Source organism: Zonotrichia albicollis, chromosome 10, assembly GCF_047830755.1.
Source record: "Zonotrichia albicollis isolate bZonAlb1 chromosome 10, bZonAlb1.hap1, whole genome shotgun sequence".
Classification (NCBI taxonomy): domain Eukaryota; kingdom Metazoa; phylum Chordata; class Aves; order Passeriformes; family Passerellidae; genus Zonotrichia; species Zonotrichia albicollis.
The window spans coordinates 18,232,250-18,245,906 of record NC_133828.1 but is presented as its reverse complement, the minus strand read 5'-3'; the positions used below and the strand labels follow the sequence as shown (position 1 = coordinate 18,245,906).

At 40.0% G+C, this 13,657-nt stretch overlaps 1 long non-coding RNA gene across 1 annotated transcript in view; it reads right to left on the bottom strand.

The window, feature by feature from the left end:
* Positions 1 to 13,657, bottom strand: part of LOC102070546 (uncharacterized) — a 182,643-nt gene that overhangs the window by 32,661 nt on the left and 136,325 nt on the right. The window contains exon 5 of the long non-coding RNA XR_003381291.2: positions 3,511 to 3,661. This is a non-coding gene — a long non-coding RNA (uncharacterized LOC102070546). The remainder of the gene's footprint in view (positions 1 to 3,510; positions 3,662 to 13,657) is intronic.

Below are 13,657 nucleotides of genomic sequence, written 5' to 3'. Positions count from 1 at the left end.
CCTTTGGCCCTTGAGTAATCTTTGTGACAGCACTTAAAGCTTGAGGGCGCTGGGATTGCTTTTACATATTATTTTCAATACAGAACACTCCTATTTTTCAGACATAGAGAACAAAATACTTAACCTGCTCCCTCCTCCTTTCTTCACTGGCATGTACAGAACAGCTGATATAATTTAAAAAGTCCCCTAGACATCAAAATTCCAATGTTATAATGTTTGGCTTCTGCCATTGACCAATGGACCAACAGATTTGGGAAAATGCTGTCCTGCTTCGCAAGAACACAGAATAAAAAATGAATAATAACTCATAGCTAACACTTTTATGTTCATTTTCAGTATGTCAGAGGGAAAAGCTCATTTAAGAAATAGATTATTTTATGTCTGATTTTGAAAGCAAAGCTCTGTTTGGGATCCATCTCCTCATTTCCATATGAGTCACAATAAGATGCAAAGCCCCAGAAGCACACAGTGGGCTGCAAACAGCAGATGCTGAGTTAATCTCCAACCCGTTGTGATTCCTTTTGCTGCTATGCTTGTTGCTCCCAGGAGATTTTTATCAGGGCATGCCTTACAGTTAATTCTTCAGGGATATGGAGAAATATCTAGGGACAGTGGGCTTTGAATATCTGTATGTTTAACAGCTGATTGTTATTTAATTATTTGTTGGAGAATTTTTTTAAAATAATGCAAATATTTGAAGAGAAGTACCTGGTTTTAGATTTCTGCTTCAGAAACCCAGGAAAGAAAACACGTGGCAGATATTTCCTGACTGTATTTTTAACCTTCACATAGAAAAACTGAGAGGGAAATTTGCACTTCAAACTATAGCTGGAAACAAACCGCCCACATACAGAGATAATAAAACATCAAAAGGCCTGTGAAATATGCTGGCACATGTATATGTGTTTAAAAGTGCACAAAAATGAAGAAACTGGGAACAGGAAACCAAAATTCTTTTCCAGATGTAATATTAGTTATAATAAAGCAAAGCACTACATTTTTTAGTCTTTAACTCAAGCTCAGCTGAAGTGATATGGTAAAAATGAATGTTTTCTGTACTATTCAGATTGCTGAACATAAACACATCTGCTCACAGGATTGAGAATATCAAAAGATGCAAACATCACTCAGCCTCATTAATTCTATTTGGCTAAAAAACTGCTGTCTTGTGCTCTGGGGAACATGTTGTTTTATTAAAGTGAAAGTTCTGAAAACGTATCATGGAAAAGTTAATACCATATTACTTATGATCTTAAGGCTCAACACTGTTGTGCTGAACCCAGAAGCAGCTTCTTGTTGTCTTTTGCCAGGGTAACGTGGCTGCAGAGCAGTTCCACACATGACTCCCTCTCATTTTGACATGACAGCACAATGGGGAAAATGAAATTCTGCAGTGTTGGCTGTCAGAGAGATCAGAGACACCACAGGGCTGCTGGAGCACCCTGCCCTACCTCCTCCTGCTCAGCCATGGAGATTCCTGGAGGGGACAGGCTGGCACAGCCAAACGTGGGGAAAGCTAGAGGTCACAGTGTGCCCTGGGACAGTCCAGAGGAGATTGCTGCTACTGAGAAAACCTCAGAGAGTTTTCTTTTTCTGACTGCTGGCAATTTCTCTCTTGGTCTGTGCTGGGTTTCCCTGGGAGCTGGGATGAAGCCCTGGCTGTCCCAGGCTGTCAGAAGCAGAGCAGTCCTGCTCTACCCTCTGCTCCTGCCAAGCAGTACCACCCCAGCACAGGGCACAGCATCCCAGGGATTAATCCTTTTGGCATGTGGCCATTGCTGAAGTATATTGCCAAACCAGAGTTTTTGACCTGAGTTGTTTTTTTTAAACTTTCCATTTGATAGGCTTTTATTTTATTCTGTAGTTGGTAAAGTGTAGGGTATTAAAATGAAGGCTGGGAGTGCTGGAAAAGTCCTGTACAGTGAGCTGTGCCCCAGAGCCTGAGGTCTCATTTTGAGGTAGATCTGTTATCAGAAATGAAACTGGAAATACCAGCTCTCACTTGATGGGCTTTTCTTTGGAAAAGGAACAAAGGTACTAAGAATCTGCTGCTGATAGTCATTGCTATTTTTATATCAAAGCCTCCTTATCTACTTGGCAAGTGATTCAGGGATTTTCTCTCTCTCCTAGGTGCCCCTGCAATATGTTTGTTGTAATCTCTCACATATCCTCATTATAATTTTTGCTCCACATTAATAAGAAATGAAGAAGTCAGGTTGCATTAGTTTTCTTATCTTATCCATCTCTTTTAAGGCTTCCTCCCCCAAAAGTTATGTCCTTTTTTCACTTGACTTTCTCGTTTCCCTTTCCTACAGACTTTTCTTCTCTATTCTGTGCTCACAATCTCACAATATCTCTGCTCTGTGACCTGAGTTGACCTCCTCAAAGCTTTTAACACAATGATTAAACACAGTACTGTTAGCTTTCATATGTGCATTGCACACACTAGCATTATTCTTATATGTATAAATATACTTCTGCTTAGTTTTTAATCCTTTTCTTATGTCTTCCTCCCTCCCTCCCTCCCTCCCCACATTTTCATGCAAGTGGGTATGCTTTATCTGTCCCAACAGACACTGTGAGTTGTGACAGGCTCTCCTTAGCACTTCTGCCAGTCTCTACTGGCTCCAGTCAGATCTGTTCTGCTTTCCTGCAAAGGCCAGCTCTGATGCTTCACTTTGCCTCTGCCATGAAAAATTATCTCAAACGCTGATGACTTCAAACTCACAAGAAACAGACAGGCAGAAACTGTGATATTTGGATTTGGGCTTGGAGCTTAGGTTCTACAGAGTTCAGGCTATCTTGATCTGCCTAGTATAATGATAAAGGTTGCAAGCAAAATAGCAACTGAGGTAGCTCTGATTCTAATGATAAGGAAACTCAAAAGCCTTTAGTTTGGCACCAGCTTCTTCTATCAGAAAAAGTTAATTCCCAATTGACCATTTATCAGTCTTGGAAGTAACAAAACTGGCTTTTGTAATCAGATGGGAAGAACTGCTCAGAGCCAGTGACTTTGTGAAGTGTTAATGTGTTTCCTTTTCTGTACCAAAGGTAAAAAGGAGTGATGGCATGTTTTCTGGTAATGTACAATTGTATTTCCAAGTAACTCTGACATGATCTCAGAAAAAGAATGTTACCAAAGGGGAGAATAGCACCTCTGTTGCCCTCCCCAATACAAAGAACCAGGCCGTGCAAAACTGACTCAGTGGAGGTCTGCCTTGCCTGGCAAATGTCCTAAAAGGTCTCTGAAACACCATAGGGTTCATTGCTCTATCATGCCAAAGATACCAGGGAATTTTGGTGAAGTGGTGGTGTAAAATACTATGGGATGGCTGCAGTAGCTGCTATGCATTTTACTCCTTGCCTACAGTAGCACTCTTTGAGTCCCATTTCACAGACCCTAAAGGGAAAGTAAGGAATGCTCTAATCCCACCCATCTAGGAAAAAGGCTGCTGTATGATAGAAAACCAACAACAACTTGTTTTAAAGAATATTCCATAATCCACTGACCTGTGGGTGTCTGAGATGCCGAAAGATGAGGAGGCATGGCTGCAGAGTGAATTGGTCAACGGCAGGAGCTCCACAAGACCCAGAGGAAATGAAAATGCTGCTCAGAGCAGAACTGAATGTCCTTTCATCTGCTGGCATTGGAGAGACCAACCTGCAAGTAAAAAAAGCACATTGGCAGCTGTGAGCCTTTGGGTCAGCCATTTTGCTACAGCAATCCCTTAACAACATCCAGTTCCTGCATTCCTTTTCATGAGGTCTGTTATCAGTCATTGTGTCGTATGTTCCCTGCTCTTTGTGAGCAGCAAGTGGTGGGAATATAAACCAAAGTGCTGCTTCTGAGCCTGTGCCCTTAGTGAATCAGGTTTTTACATCAGTTCTCTACCTATTCACTTTCAGGTCTTTTTTATTTTTTAAAGAGTATTTTGCTACAGCTCACATGAAAAAATTCTCTGTTCCATTGCTGGTGCTTGGCATAGCCTCCAGCCTCCTGCAGCGAATTGTGTCTGATGCAGCTTCAATCCACAATATATCTCCTATTTCCCTTCAGTTGCTCTCCATTTTCTTTTAAACTGTGAGCCAAAAATCACAACTCTTGGAAGGACTTTTACACATATGCTAAAAGTATGCTTTTAACCAGGGACTTCTGCCTGCATGTGCTGTGAAAGACAGGGAAAAAGGGGACAGGGAAGCATGGTGGGGATTTTCTCCTCCTTTTGAACCCTGCATGAATGTGCAGCTTTGGAGGGATGGTGCTGCCCAGTGCTGAGGGTGTGCTGGGTTGGATGGGGGTGTCTGTCTGCATGCAAAGATGCTCCCCTTCCCTCAGCAGCTGGCAGTAAGGAACCCAGCCACTGCCATCAGACCATTTTTATACAAGATGCAGGTAGGGGAATAGCAAAACCACATTATCTATGTAGACTGTACTTCCATCACAGTTGGGTAGTTGTTTTAAGTTGCATAAGCATGCAATCTTATTTAAATCCTGGATACTTACGCACATGTACTGCTTCTGAAGACACTACTGCTGCCTTTTACTGTGTCTTAAATTTGCATTTGTCTTAAAATAGAAATTCAAATTCTGTTCTAAACACCTTTGCAGGTGTTGAAATTGGTATTTAAATGCCAATTCATCAAGTATTGGAAAGTTTGCCTCTCCTAACCAGTGTGTTATGAGGATCATGAGCCACTTGAAGGGATTTGTAGGGGGTGTGTGGTACTTCTGAGTGTGTGCAAAATTATACTAGATAGAATTGGGGCAGCATTTCCTTTTTACTGCCTGGACTCACAACACTTTGTTATCCTGTTGGCTGCCTTCAAGACTTGCACTAACTCTCTGGAGTGAAAGCTGATGTTGGGGGTGATAATAACAAGCTGGGGCACCCTTTACACTCATGGGTGTAAGGCTGCCTTTTAAAGTTGGGAATTTTTATTTCCCAGTACTTTTCTGGATTGTTCTCAGCTAGGGACACAATTGTTTAGCAGTAAAGACCCAAACTCTGCAAAAGGAGACTGACCCACACCCAGAGTTTGTGCTCCCTCTTTTTGCCCAAAGGAAGAGAAAAGCCAAAACAATTGTTTTGAAAGATTTAGGTTTATTGGTATTCCTTCCTTCCATTTCCTTCCCATGTAAATATAAACACTGATCATAAATGGAAAAAGATGCAAGAACTACAGATTAGGAACATAAACTGTTAACTTGTTGGGTTTCTTGTCCTCCCTCTCCAACAGAGAAGGAAGGGCCATATTGTGGATGTGAACAAAGTAAATGTCAAGTAAAGGGAGAAAAATATTTGCATATGTACAGGAGGGAAAATCTTGGGCAATTTTCTTACGGCAATTTTCTTTGCTGTTGAGATGAATTTTAAAAAACAGGAAGTAATTCCTTCTAGAGTTTTCTATAAATGATGATTTATATAATTTTGCCTCTAGGCAATTCCTATGATATATAGATAAAAATTTATCAATATTTGTGCAGATACATCTGCTAGAGATGAGCCATGTTTCTTCAATTAAAAATGTATTCTTGATGCAAACATTTTGTAAAAGTTGTCACATTCCCCCATTCATCTCCCACTGCGTCCTCCAGTTTTTCTACACTTAAAAAGTTATTTTTATTAAAAGAAAATGTTTGCAAATGTGCTGAAGATTTTTGTTAAGTAATTAAGAGATAGTAATAGATTAATGTATTTTTATATTATGTCAATGTCAACTCATTAATTGTGTTGACATTGCAATCCTGTGGCTTAGCTCCAAATGAAGCAACAGATCTGGCAGAGGATTTTAACTTACAAATGGGTTGCAGAAGTCAGTCCCAGTCCCATGCAGTGAGACTGTCCTCTGGAATACAGCAAGTCCCAGGTGCAGATTTACTGAAGATCTGCACCCTTTCCTTCAGAGTGGGATTTGTGGTGAAGAAGAGCAATCCCATTCACACCACAGTGCACCTATTCCAGCTTTCCATTTCCATACATCTGTGCAACTGCAAGCAAATCTGCTGTTCCTCCTTAGTGGGACACACAGCCAGTCTTGGATGAAACAATGCTTTACAAAACTCTGGCAGGAATCTGTAAATATACTTTTCATGCCCTAAATCTAAAGAGCACAGTATTCAATTCTACAGGTTGATCAGTGGCTCCCATCTTTGGTATTTGTTTGTATTTTTGACCATTGTTCTTGAAGCATGTTTTTGTATTTCCTTGACTTTCTGTGTGCTTTAATTAGGTACATGTAGAATTTAAACTCAGAAAAACATAGGCTGACCTGGATCAAAGAACAACAAATTTCTAAGGATTTCTCAAGCTCATAAAAAATTTCCTCAAATGAATGCATAACATAAACAGAGAGGTTAAAACACCTTACACATTCTGATTACAAGAGGCTGGATGTTGTACAACTTGTTTTGCTGGTGTTTTCAAGTCACTTAGGAAAATTTTGTTCACCAATATTGGGTTTTCCATCAGGAATATTTTAATTTATTTGAAAAAAAAATATTTTATTTATTTGGGGAAGCTGATGAGAAGCCTACATACTACCCCAGAAAATAAAAAAATAAGTATTTGGAAATATTCAAATTTTAGTCTTTCACACAAAGCTCTTTTGTGAACAGACTGCATTCTGTCTTTCTGTTTTCCTTTTTATATATCACCATATTATGCTTCTGTACAGAGTTAAAACATTTACTTCTCACTCTCGTGTGATAAATAAAAGAACCAGCTTCCTACTTTCATTAATTCTGCTTCCTCAGTAATCTGCAACTGTTACTTAATGAGTGAGATCAAATAATTTCTGTGACGTGATTTAAGCCATTTTAAGCCATATTTTAAGCCATTGCTCAGGGTAATTTTGAGATCAGAAGTCATACCAGCTCTGCAGCAGCCCATCAGATGAAAGCTGAAAGGATTGGCTCCCTCAGAGGTGAGCCCTGTGGTCATCATGAGCCCCTGTCAAAGAGAGCACAGCACAGTTGGCCACACCAGCTCCTTGCTAAACCAAAGAGAAAAATAAGGATAATGCAAAGGAGCGAAATAAAGTAGAAATAAAGTAAAACAGCATTAAACCCTTCTAAGCTTCTGCTTCTTTTGGGGAATTTTACTTGCTGTGACTTGTTACTCTGCCAATGAGGTGAGTCAGGGTGGCTGTGCCTCCTTCCCAGCTGTGCTGCTGGGGCAGCCCATGCTCTGCTCCTGCACCCTGGGCTGACACCCAGATGGTGTCTGAAGGGACCGAGTTTGCCAAGAGTTTTGGGAAGGAGTCATTGGAAGGAACACGACAGTCAGTTTTCAAAGGATGGGGTTTGTGACTTGTAAAGTTTCTCACTATTACAGATAATCATGAGCTTTAGTTTCTTTTCTTTCAAAGGTGACAGAGGAAGAGGTAAAATACACTATAAATCGAAGTAAGGAGCAGGTCTCCACATTGCTCATAGGATAGGTATTGCTGTTGTGCACGGGGTAGAAGGCACTGTACTTTCTCTATTCTCCTTCCATGAGCCTTCAGTGATGAACATAGATCTTAAAACTATTGCATTTCCTTCAGTAAAGCTGGATGTAGTGATACCAGAAATGGGTTCTGCAGGCGGTTGAAGAGATTCTTCATTGAAACTGGCAGGCACATTGGGAAGCAGCTGTTGGCTGTAGGTAGATAATTTTAAGGTATTTTTGAAAAAGGTAGAGGATAATTCCAAATTTCTATAGCACAAGCCAAGATAATTCCCTGAGCAGTCTAACCAAGAAAATTGCACAGGTCCTTGACACAATACTACCAGATTTGATATGGCTTTTCTCTGGGATCCTTTGTAGGTGAGAATTAAAGAAAACGTAATGAATTCTGTGTGAGTATTGTAATTGGTACACAGGGTGTGAAAGAAAAAAATATATAGAATCTGTTTAGTTATAGTCCCAGGAAATAGTAAAACCTCCCTGGTTTATAAAGCCTGTAAAGGTGCTCTGCTGCAGCTGGCCATCGTAATGATAAAATACATTTTATGTGATCACAGGCAAGTTCTCCCTGTGTGTTGAGCAAATCCGCCTGAGCTTCTACTTTATAGGTACAGTTGTATTTATCTACATTAAAGGTTGCTCAGAGACTTTGAGGTCTTTGTGTGAAACTTGTTACTGTAGGAAGTCAAAATAGTATTATGCAATCTTAGGAATAAAACCTAACTTCCAACTCCCAGGGTGTTACTAGCTGAGAGAACTTTACCCAGGTGAGTGACATTGAGGAGCTGTGAATACAATTTTGCTGATAAAGTAAATAAGCTACCACCTTTGTGGTTTAAGGATTTAAACAAGTAAAGTGCCAACTTTCCTATTCCAGTGGGTTTAGCACAAAAGCTGAAGCTGCCTCCCACCTTTCAGCAAAGCCAAACTATATTCTATAGTGAGTTTTGAGTAATAATTATTCACAGCTTTGACAAATAAAAATAGGGTACCCCTAATTTAGTATGAAACACACTCCAAGTAAATACTAATCTCATTAGAAATTTCCTTATTCAGGCTTGCTCATACAAGTCTACTTCTTGCATGTGACTAAGACACAGAATTTTCAAAAATCAATATTAAAACAGCTGTATGTTTTGGAATAATAAATTAGGAACTATGGTACATTATAATAAAAGTAATCTTCATTTGCATGTGCTAATTAATTTCTACTTTATTGCATCAACATTTGGGAGTAGTAGCTTTATTAACAGGAATGAGTTTGCTTATAGTCTGAAACTAAACACTGAACAAACTCAGTGAAGGTGACTCTTTTTCCTTTCAATTGTGAAGGTTAATGATAAAATTAATTAGATCAATTTTTTACCTTTGATTAGGAGAATTTACCTTCTTTCAGCTTTGTCACAGAACCTGGATCTACAGTGAAAGATTTTGCCTTCTGTACTAAACTCAGTAGTTTTGTGTCATCCTTTTTAAAAACTCTTCCATGTTTCTGCTACTCAGATGGTGTCAGATTATTGAAGTCAAATTAGAGACTCTGTATTTGTTTTATCTTGTCATTATCCTTTTCCTGCTCTAATTCAATAATGAAATCTGCTTTTATGAAATAGTTTAACAATTTAAGATGAAACAGATTAAAAATTAATTGGTTTCTGTTCTTTTCATGTACTGCCCGTTATAGTTGCAGTTATAATCTAGAGCACTGACATGAGTCATCAGTAGAATATTACCTTTATTTCTGATTTGCTTTTCCCTGTAATTAGCCTGATTTCTGTTCTTTGGCTGTTATAAATATAATGAGGAATAGCTGAGGACATTAATTTTGCTCAAATATTCTGCTGCTGTCTGGCACATTCTAAAAGCATTAACTATGGTTTAATCTTGAATGGCACAAAGGCCCCATCATCCTAGATGTGCTCAGGCTAAGCACAGGCATTCTCCTCAAGAGTTTGTAGGCTAAATAAACATGGGTTAATTGGCAAATACAGGAAGGTCTGGAGAACAAATAATTATCTCATCTTCTGGTGGGTAACAAAAATTTTAATTGATTTGCCCTCTGTGACAAATCTGTCCCTGGATCAATAGTTTAATCTGAGTCTGAAATTTATTGCCTTAATGAGAAGGACATCTTATTTTGGCTGTAATATGACCCTTTCCTGATTAGGCAGACTGAGAAAGCATTAGTAGTTAACTTCTGCAACCTTCTGCCTCTTAGCAATTAACAGAGGGACTAATTCTGCAAGGTAAGGAAGCCTTTCTGGGTGGTGGCAAATATTTCCCTTTCATTGCAAGGAATTTAAAGTTTTGGTATAATAATAATAATAATAATAATAAATAACAAGAATAAATAACAATAACTAATAACTATAATAGTAATAGTAATAATAGAGAAGTAATAAAGGTGCCAGGTCAAATAGGAAAGGATTAGGAATGGTTTGCATCCAGATCATAAGAGATAATTAAGCAGCTGGACTCCACTTAGTCATTGGAGGGTGTAAGGACATCATAAGGTGATAGCTACCAAAGGAAAGTTCTCGTCGGTCTCCTTTTACTCTGATAATCCCACTTGTTTTCTCTGCTCACACACTTTCACTATCCCCCCATTTTATATTTCTTCTCATTATTATTTCAGACATAGCCTCCCTTTATGCCTCCCTTTTTCAAAGCTTTTCAGATGGTCTCTGTCAGGAGGACATCAACAGTGCAGCAGTAACCCTGGCTTTCCCTCCTGTGCTGCTCCAGCCTTCAGGGCCTGCTGGTGCTCACTGCAGCCCACTCATCAGCAGCCTCGAGGGGCATGTGCCACTTCTCAGGGCTGCACACAGAAGCACCCCTCAGCTGCGCCTTTCACAATGTGACTGACAGCCCCCTACTGCAGAAACTAGTTCAGACAAGAAAAATGGACCCTGTTCTCCTCGTGTGGTTGGGAGCACCCAACACTCCAAACCCCGAGTCATTGCAGAGCTCTCATTCCTTGGTGAGGAGCTCCTTTTGTCTAACCTGGCATAGCCATTCTAGGAGCAGAATGGCCTTTTCTATTCTAGCATGGCTGACAGGCAGCCAGTATGCTCATCAGCCTCAGTGAACTCTGCTTCTGTGTGAAGATCCATTTGACAGCAACCATGAACTCTTTTAGCATAACAAAAGTCACTAAAACATCTAATATTCTGCCTTTAGTGGGAGGGGCCATCCAGAAAGCACCAACATCTCTGCTGGGCTATTTGCTTAATAGAAGACAGATCCAACTAAATGTGATTGGTTTCCTTATCTCAAGACTATCAGAGATAGGGATCTTTAGTTGTCATGATTACCCTGTAAGCAGTTAGAAGAGGAGGATTAGGAGGATTATACCTATATATACAAAGAAATTTGCAACAAAAGTCTAAACAGAACTTTTAAAATTTCCTTTTCCCCTTTTCTCCCTTATCAGTTTTTGCCAAGTAAAAAAAAAATCATTTTATAAAAGTAAGAGATCATCAAAATCTCCTTTCCCACTCAAATTATCATATCTTAGCTGGCTTTTAGCTATTGAGCAATCTGTTTTTCCTCTATCTGCTAGTTTGCACCTTCACATTATTTCCTGTTTTCATGTCCTCACTCCATACTTGCAGTCCTGTGGATTCTCAACTGTCATATCTTCAATACAAGAAAATCCACTGGCTTTCTCCTTGTCTATTATAAACTACATATGTGATTTCCTTTGAGTATTAAAAGCAGGAGTGTAAGAAAAGTCAAATATTTGTTAGCTAATTGGAGATGAAGGCCAAATAAATATCTCCATAACCATGCCCTTACACTTCATTGCCATAACTATGGGCTATGGCTAGCGAAAGAAGAACAAGTTGTTTTCTTTTGTGAGCAATAGTCAAGAATGCCACAGCCACTAAAATGCAGCAAACTGGCAGGCAGCAGCTTGGAATTTTGCTGGGAGGTATCTCAGACCCACCTTTCCTTACACTTTGGTGAGAGCCTGTGCTCCCTGTGCCTGAAGCTGACGTGAGGAATTCCAGCTGAGGAGGCCGCACTCTGCTTTGGTGCCACTTGTTCTGCTGACCTGCTCCCTTTTGCTGCAGGAGATTAGGGTACACTGGCACACCATGTAGTCACAGGGCTCTCTCTGTGAAGTACAAGCCACAGGAAAGGAGCTTACATTTTTCTTCTAATAAGTCAAACTTGTTTAAGGATGTATAGTCCTGGCTTGTCAGCTCCCTGCTGCTGTGGCTTAGACTTGTGCCTTGCCTCATCCTCAGATGAGTCCCAAAGGTCACCCCAAGCAAATGTCTTAACTGTTTATAAGCAGAAGGGGAGCACTTCTGCTCAACTGCTGCGTAACCCTAAAAATGGAGCTAGAGTTAATCAAATAATAATGATTTCAGTCATTGTTTTATCCCTACACTGAGTATTTAGAAGGAACTTTGAGACTTGGAAATATTCTTGCCAAGATAGTCACTTCTTGCCATATTCAAAATGTTTTTGAAGGCAGTAAACAAAACACTTCCAAAAGCATTCTAAACACTCAGGGAAAATGAACATTTACTGTTATTTATGGAATTGCCATGGGTATATTTAATTTTCCCCACCTACAGATAGAGAGAGTAATGATCACAATAATACTGGTATGGATAAAATATTGAGAAGAAAAACAGGGAGCCTCCGGTACCAATTTACAGTGACCAAAACTGGGAAGGGATATGGGTTTGATTTGGAGTGAAGATAAACCCATTGGCCTGGGCACCACTGCCTAAATCTACAAACACAACTGAATTAAGGTGGGGGGATTTTTAGGATCAATAGTAAATGGACAACACCAAAATGAACACATTAGGTATATAAGCCTCCCAATCACAGCCAGCTTTCATTTTTTCCCCTGTAATTAAACCTTTGTTTTATGGTTTATTAACTCACCATGCCCACATAGAGGTGCTTTTGAAGGGAAAGCCACCAAGAATTACAACTGTGCCACTAGAGTGCATTTTTAAAATACAAATCAAGGTAATTTTGCAAATGGACAGTGCCTTCTCATTGAAAACTTAATCACCTTGTACATGGGGTTGATAGCTGGAGCAGAGCTAATGTCTCCATTCATTTATCCTTTCATCTTGGGATGTTGCAGCTCAGTATGGAAGAAAGCAGAAACCAGTGCAGTGACTTTGGCAATTATCACAATATTTACTGTGCTTCATGTGAATGAGACTGATTTATATGGTCTGCAGGTAGCCTGAAGGAATGGCCTACTCAATTTCCTTTCCCCTGATGCAGGCTCAGAATCAGCAGCAGACAAAAGCAGCTCTACTGCCCCAGCACCTTGCATTCATTCTTCAGGCAGACTGAAGCTCCACTTTGCCTCAGGGTACCAAAGAGCTGGTAGCAGGTACTGCACTAGAACACCAATGTCCAAAACTCTTTTTGCTGGATTTCTCTGAGAAATGATGACCCAGAAGTAGCTATGAAGATTTCCTCTGTCCAATGAATATTCCCTGTTCTTGTGAATGCATATTTTAAAGGCAGAGTTTAATAGGAAATTTTACTTTTCCCTAAATTATCTTGTCTTAAAAGCTGAAAGAATGCTTCTCCATGTGAGATACATTGCAAAGCCACAGGCTTTTGCATGACATTCAGAGTCCTTTTTATGATCTACTCATGGCTGACTGCATTTAGCTGCTTTTCTTTATGACTACTAGAAGGTTCAGACATTTTATCACTTCACTCCCAGTCTAAGATCCCTTCTTTTTCAGCTCATGGTAATTGTGTGAAATGGCTTTCCATTCACTTTTATCAAAGGATGGAGCCTTGCTGGGGCAGCAGCAGATCAGCAACATGAGTGGTTTCTCTGGGCTGGTAGGATGCACCCACGTCTTCCCATGCCCTCATCCTTCAGCTCAGGGAAAAAGGGACTCCATAAAACTCCACTGATACAGAAATGCAGCTTGTTGTTCCTTCGGGGGAGGGGAGCTTGCCTGTGGTTTGTTGTCATTGTTGTTGTTTTGAAAGGCAAAACAAAACAACACAGCCTCGTTTCAGGGAGCACCAGAATGCAAATGCAGAAGCCTTGTCAATTAGCCCCCCTTGGAGCAATACACTGCAGTTTGTTCCTTTCTTGACATCCTATGAGTTCTGAGGAATCTCAGCTAAGAGGGTGGCCTCATTTTTATGTACCAACACATCCAGGAACGGAAAGTTGTATTGCAAATACGATAAAGTGACACCTC